General features: G+C 38.7%; 1 long non-coding RNA gene across 1 annotated transcript in view; it reads left to right on the top strand.

Moving 5' to 3' along the window:
* Window positions 1–7,500, top strand: part of LOC135112017 (uncharacterized) — a 181,504-nt gene that overhangs the window by 63,699 nt on the left and 110,305 nt on the right. The window lies entirely within an intron of this gene.

Raw genomic sequence — 7,500 nt, 5'->3', positions numbered from 1 at the left:
AAGCGTGCTAAGGTGTCCGGTCAAGAGCACAAACATGATTAAAGAAAAACCATGCTCAGTATTCCATAACTCCTTCCCTCCCTTACACCAAAAAAAGAAAGAAAAATGCAGAAGAATAATCCAGAAAGAAAATAGCCTCCCCCCAAAAAAACGGGGAGCCTACTTATTATGCTTCTCTCCCCCCACCAAGAAAAAAAAAAGGAAAAAAAGGAAAAAAAAAAGAAAGTTAACCAATATAGTTTCAACTGCCACCACACTCTTTTCATTCCACTACGACTAACAACAAGACAATTTCATGAACATTTCCAAACTGTCTTTAGTGCTGAAAAGGCTGAAAATCATCATACACAGTACAAAAAAAAGCATAGTGTTTACTCAGTTAATTGCTTGTATCCGTATTTTTGTGTGTGCCGTTCCCGGGTGGATCTCAAACAGCGGGTCTTCATTGCACTTGCTTCTAAAACGCCATGAATATTTAGGCAGGCTGACCCCAATACGAGGAAAGTGGCTGGCCGGGTCGTGTTTCATTGGGAGGTGTTTAGATCTGCCTTTCGTTATGGCGTGGAGGTGGGGAGGCCTGGAGGCGGGGAGTAGGAGGGTGTATGATGTGGAAGTGTGTAGTAGAGTGGTGGTGGTGGTGGTGGTGGTCATTACTGTGTTGTAGCAAGAGGAAAAGGAGGAGGAAGAGGTGTAGGAGGAGATGGTAGTGGTATAGGAGGATGTGGAATAGTAGTAGTAGTAGTAGTAAATGAAAAAACCTACAGTAAGAACAACAACAACAACAACAACAACAATGGCCACCAATAATAACAATCTTTTCCTTTTCATCTGCGCCACAAATTACTGGCGGGGTCACAAGTTCCTTCATTTCGCACCGTCCCACCGCGGCAGAAATGAGCTTATCTTCTCAACTTCTTGTCCTCCTTCCTCTCTCGTCCTATCCTCTCCTCTCCTCTCCTCCCTTCGCCCCTCTCGACCTTTCCCGTTTTCATTGCTTCTTTTATTCATTCTGGCCGTTTCATGAGATCCCTGTTTCCTCTTCCTCTGTTTGTTTTTATTAGTTTTCTTCTCTCTTTTCTCTTCTTTTTCATATTTATTTTCTTCGTAATTACTGCAGAGAGAGAGAGAGAGAGAGAGAGAGAGAGAGAGAGAGAGAGAGAGAGCGCAGTTGAGGGGGGCGGGGTTGCACGTGTAGTGGTAGTGGTGATGGTGATTGGGGTGATATGTGAGGCAGTGATGGTGGTGGTGGCGGTGAAGATAGTGGTGGTGGTGGTAGTAGTGAGGATGACTTCATAATATGTAGTATAAGATCACCACCACCACCACCACCACCACCACCACGACCACCACCACCACTACTACGATGATGAAACGCAGCTCATGTTAATTTTACCAAGCAATTTTTTATCCCCGTCACTCAGAAGACCACTAGCACTTAACACTTATAACACACACACACACACACACACACACACACACACACACACACACACACACTTTTAACTTCAAATTTCACGGGAATCGCTGGCTTAAGAAGAATATTAGCATTATTATCACTGAATATAAATTTATCCTCGCTTTAATGTATTGATACCGAGGGAGAGAGGAGTGTCACGCTGAGGCTTAATGCTGCTGTTGCCTTGCCGCCCTTCACGCTTTCAGGAACGAGACATAAATACGTAAGAAAAGTGAGACAGAGAAAAAGAAATTAAGGAGCTTTTAACCTGTACCGGAAAATCTTGCGAGGAAGTGAAGAAATTATGAAAACAGGTGTCATTTTATGATGGAAAGGAAAAATTAATTGACAATGTTATAGTAGAAGATAAGATAAATAAAAAAAGATCATAGTTTCTCTTAGTATATGAATGAAATGGGAAAAATGTAATATTGTCGTTGAATTATTTGGATGAGAAGAGAAAATGAATATAGAAGATTATTTCAGTACACAAAAATAAGCAAGTTAGAACGTATGTTAATAAACAAATTGAATGAAAGGGGAAAATGCGAGAAAGCAAGGGAAATATTAAAACATGTGGAATTAAAAAAGATAGACGAAATGGAAAAACGAACTGTGAGTATTGTGAAAGAACATAGAAAAAAATAAATAAATCAGAATATAGTATGTTTGTAAATAAATTCAGTAAGAGGGGAAAAAATGCAAAAGCGTCAAGAAAAAGTGAATCGGAAAATTATGGAAGATAAAGAAAAAAACGTGTCTAAGTAAATTCAATACAAGCGAGAAAAATAAAATTATGCAAGGACATAAAAATTATCTAAAAAAAAATTACGTTACGAAAGGATGTAAATAAAAATGAAACAGGAAAAGCCAGGAAAAGGAAATAAAAACATGAACAATTAAGCCAAGCGAAAAGTGTAATACAAAGATAAATACTTGATAAAAGTAGAGACAGAACGCAAAATAACACATAGGATGCATTTCTTTCACAAATAAAAATAAATAAAAAAAATAACGAAAAATCAGTCCATTTTACCAATCCTTCCCTTTTTGAACAAAGAAAAAAATAACAACAAAAAAAATACATAAGTCACATGCATTTCAATATTATAAACCCCCTATTTTCCCCACTTATTTCCCAGTGAACATTACACAATAAAGGTTCGAGTTGACTGGAAAACAAGCAGTCACGGCACGTCTCCTGTAGAAATGTGACGCGTCTGCCTGACAAACGTAAATATAAACACATTCATTATCACTGGTACCTTATTACTGCAGAGAGAGAGAGAGAGAGAGAGAGAGAGAGAGAGAGAGAGAGAGAGAGAGAGAGAGAGAATCGACTTAAGTAGAAAGAAAAGGATGAAGCGAGCAGAAAGAAGAGAAGCAATATCACTAATGGAGAAGGAAGAGGAGAGATAGAGACTGAGAGAAACAGACGTAAGAAAAGGAAAAGAATGAGGCCAAAAAAAAAAAAAAACCTTGACACAGGATGGATGATATTAATAAAAAAGAGAAAAAAAGACCTTTGCCTAAATATATAGTAAATTATATTAATACGAAGGAATAAAGAGAGAGAGAGAGAGAGAGAGAGAGAGAGAGAGAGAGAGAGAGAGAGAGAGAGAGAGAGAGAGAGAGAGAGAGAGAGAGAGAGAGAGAGAGAGAGAGTGGGGGAGGGGAAGCAAAATAGAGGACTTAATGTAAAAGAAAGTGGCAGGAAATGAAGGAAGGAAGAAGGATAAGAGAGAAAAATGGAGAATGACGAGAGAGAGAGAGAGAGAGAGAGAGAGAGAGAGAGAGAGAGAGAGAGAGAGAGAGAGAGAGAGAGAGAGAGAGAGAGAGGGGGGGGGGAGGGGAAAGTGTGTGTGTGTGTGTGTGTGTGTTTGCCCGCATGAACAATCAATTTCATGTAAAACTTTCACGAAGAAGATCAGATCAGACCTCCTGGTGTGTTGACCTGACCTTGGAGGAGGAGGAGGAGGAAGAGGAGGAAGAGCAGGAGGAATGAGGTAAAGGTGATAAAGTGGGACTAGACATGAAGAAAAAGAGAGAAAACTGCAAGGAAATAAATAGATGACAGAGAAGAATGAGTTAAAATGTTGGCATGTTTTATTTGTGTGTGCCAGAGAGAGAGAGAGAGAGAGAGAGAGAGAGAGAGAGAGAGAGAGAGAGAGAGAGAGAGAGAGAGAGAGAGAGATAATCTTCGACCATCCTGCAAATCCTTTTCTATTACCTTCACCTTACCTATCTTACCTGGCTCATTAGCATCTCAGGTGGGTGTTTCCTCTCTTTCCTCCTCCTCCTCTTCCCTCTCATCACCCCTCCCTTAATATCACTCTTTCCCCTAACTTTATTTTTCTCTTCTATTTTTAGCACTTCTGATTATTCTTATCACTTTTTCTCTCTTCCCTTTTCTTCCCCTCTATTTCTTCCCTTTCTCTTTTCGTATTGTTTCTGCTTTTTTTACTCACTAATTAATTCTATTTTTATTTTTGTTTGTTTCCTTCTTGTCAGTTGTGTAGATATTTTTGTTTATTTTTTGTCATGCATTGTCAGTTTCGCAGAAGGCGAGAGAGAGAGAGAGAGAGAGAGAGAGAGAGAGAGAGAGAGAGAGAGAGAGAGAGAGAGAGAGAGAGAGAGAGAGAGAGAGAGAGAGAGAGAGAGAGAGAGAGAGAGAGAGAAATCTAAACACATTATTATTATTATTATTATTATTATTATTATTATTATTATTATTATTATTATTATTACTACTGCTAATTTTACTGCTATTGTTTTTTTTTTTTGTTACTGACGTTTTGTAGTAGTAGTAGTAGTAGTAGTAGTTGTTGTTGTTGTTGTTGTTGTTGTTACTATAATTTTTGTTATCATTTATCATCAGTATCATCACAACCACCACCACCACCACCACTACTACCACCACCACCACCACTACTACCACCACCACCACCACCACCACCAGTCAGCAGGTGTTGAGGCCACAAATTCGTGTGTTGGTGATCGTAACAATTTTATTCGCATCAGACGAGTGTGTATGATTAATCGGTGTTTGTTCAATGGTCGGCGGTTCATTAGCTTCATATTATTTAATTGGCGCCATAAGCATTCCGCCATTTGGAACTCCATTGACTAATGCTGTGTGTGCTGTGTTTGTTGCCACCACTGCAAGTACCGCCTCATTAATTAGGTATTTGTTAATGGTAAATCTATATATTATTACATTTTTTTTCCTGTGTGATTTTTTTCTTTTTATACTCCAATTTTTATTTTTGTTTGTCATCGGTCAGTCATGTCTGTCTTTGGTGGTGGTGGTGATGGTGGTGGTAGTAGTGACTTTTCATTTAGTCAGCCAGTCAGTCAGTTAGTTGGTGAGGCAGTTCGTTTGTCTGTTACTTACGGCATACTGCTAATTGGTTATTCAGAATCAGTAAATTGTTAAGTCTTAGGTAATCAGTCAGTCAGTCAGTCTGTTAGTATATTTACCAGTTAGTTAAGACATATTCAGTTTGCTCCTAAGACGGTCATTTAGTCAGCCAGCCAGTCAGTGGGTCAGTCAATAAGTCGCTCATTGTCATCCAGTCAGCTAACCATGCACCACTTTAGTCAGTCGTTCTTTCAGACAGCCGGTCACTCACTCAGTCAATTATGTAGTTAACCAGTCAGTCACTTAGTCACTCCGTCAGTCAGGCAATCAGCGAGTCAGTCTGTTTGTCAGATGTGAATAAGTCAGCCACGGCCATTGCCCTATCAACACACACACACACACACACACACACACACACACACACACACACATTCTTTATCGCCTTGTCAACACAGACTGCACGATCACACGTTGTTAGGAATCATTACCATCACTGAAAAACATGAGACGATTATGTGCAATTATATCCTTTTAAAAATTTCTCTATTGATGTGATGAAATAGGGAAAATGTTATTCTGGAAGCTAACTTTACCCCCTCCCCCACCTTAACACCCTTTCCTGTGTCACCCTCACCTGTGTCACCGTTACTTGTCACCCTCACCTGTAAATCACAAGGTAGACACAACACCTGGGCGTTCTATTCTCGGTTCGTCGCGGGGTATTAAATATAAGTAATACTCGTATATAAAGAAATACCATAGCAATATTTCAGTGTCTCTTGGTGGTGGTGGTGGTGGTGGTGGTGGTGGTGCTGGTGGCGGTGGTGGTGGTGGTGGTGGAAGTGGTTTTTTATATTTTATTTACACTTTGTTAGTGCTAAAAAAAAATATGTACGCAATGGAGGATGAGGAGAAAGTGGGAAAGAAAAGAAAAATAATAGGAGAAAAAAATAAGAGAGAAATAGGAGGAGGAGGATGTGAAGGATGTGGAGGAGGAAAAAGAAAACATTTAATAATTAGTGAAGTGGGCGAGGACGACAGAAAGACAAGAGAGAGAGAAAAAATCGAGTGAAGAAATTAAGTCAATATAACTCTAAGAGGATTACGTCTTGGTTCTGCGTATAATCAACGGGGGAAGAGAAGCGGAACTTTCAGAATACAGCAAGAGAAAAAGGGAGAGAAAAAAATAATTGGCTAACGAGAATGATGAAAAGACTAGGTGATAAAAGAAAAAAAAGACGACGACGAGGACTCAGACAAGAATAGAAATGGCTGAAGAGTAAGACAGAATTGTTTAGTTAAATGATAAGAAGAAAAATAACTCAGCCTCTCATAAGAAAAAGGAAATGAAGAATAAGAAAATAAGAATAGCAATTGCATAAAAAATAATATAAAGCTACACTTCATATTTATAATGACGATAAAAAGAAAAAAAACACGAACGAATAAGGAAACAAGACAAAAAAAACAACTAATAAAACCGGATAGGTATAAAACGACAAAAAACAGCAATTTCCTTAAGAATAATAATGTAAGTCTAGAACGGGAATCACATATCAAAAAATATATACAAAAATAAATAAAAAAAAAAAGGAAAGCGAGAAGAATCGTGTATACAGAAATGCTGATGATAAAAAGCTGCACTCTTCCTAATTAATCCCCTGAGGAGGACGCGCGGCGGCTGGCGGCCAAACACTTCTCCTTGGACACGACTCGCCGCTGGCACCAAATCCACTTGAGCGGAACGGAAAGTGGGAAGAAATAAATATTCATAATTCTACTTAACTTTTTTCCTTGATGCGGTTTGGGTACATTGCCAAAACCCTTGAATATGTATTTTTTTGTGATTTACGTTCTTTTTTCCTGAATGTAAACGTCAAACAGCCAACCAAGCTTATTAATGGAAGATTTGGTCATTTTTCCCGCAAAATTAAAGGGAATATACCCATTATTTTTAGTGCAGGAGAATGAAAATGTTTAGGAATAATTGCTTTTCACCATTTTTGTCATTTCTCGATTTCTGTCTTTAGTTTATATCATAAGTTTAATCATCACTCCAACTTCTATTGATATTGTATTGAAAAACGCTAGAAAGAAAGTAATGTGGTTTTTATTCTTAAAGTACGCAAGGAAATGTTCATACACAGGATATTATTACTATTCTTACCATCTTCCTATTATTTTCAACCCCACAAAACACAAAGTTGAAAAATCGCTGCCTTGCTGTTCTCTACTATCTTCCCGTTATTTTCCCATATAATACCTCAACAATTTTCAAGCCCACAAACCACTGAAGTTGGAAAATCACTGCCTGTTATAATATTCTACTTGAAAACCCGCCGAAAAATAAAAATGTTTAGCAGTGTGTAGTATTTCAGAGCAATTTCCTCTTTATGCTTTTTTTTCATATATATTTTTTTTTCTTTCCATCCCCCCCTCGTGATGTGACGCGCGGCAGCAGCAGCGACCGTATTAAGCCTCCAGCATTACGCCCTCGTCAGTAGCAGCGCCAGACATACCCTAACTTGTTTTTGAAAATGTTTCGTGAGCATCTGAACCGAGTAATTGTTCCCGCCACACACACACACACACACACACACACACACACACACACACTCTCTCTCTCTCTCTCTCTCTCTCTCTCTCTCTCTCTCTCTCTCTCTCTCTCTCTCTCTCTCTCTCA

Source organism: Scylla paramamosain, chromosome 23, assembly GCF_035594125.1.
Source record: "Scylla paramamosain isolate STU-SP2022 chromosome 23, ASM3559412v1, whole genome shotgun sequence".
Taxonomy (NCBI): domain Eukaryota; kingdom Metazoa; phylum Arthropoda; class Malacostraca; order Decapoda; family Portunidae; genus Scylla; species Scylla paramamosain.
This window is presented reverse-complemented; position numbering and strand designations above follow the sequence as displayed.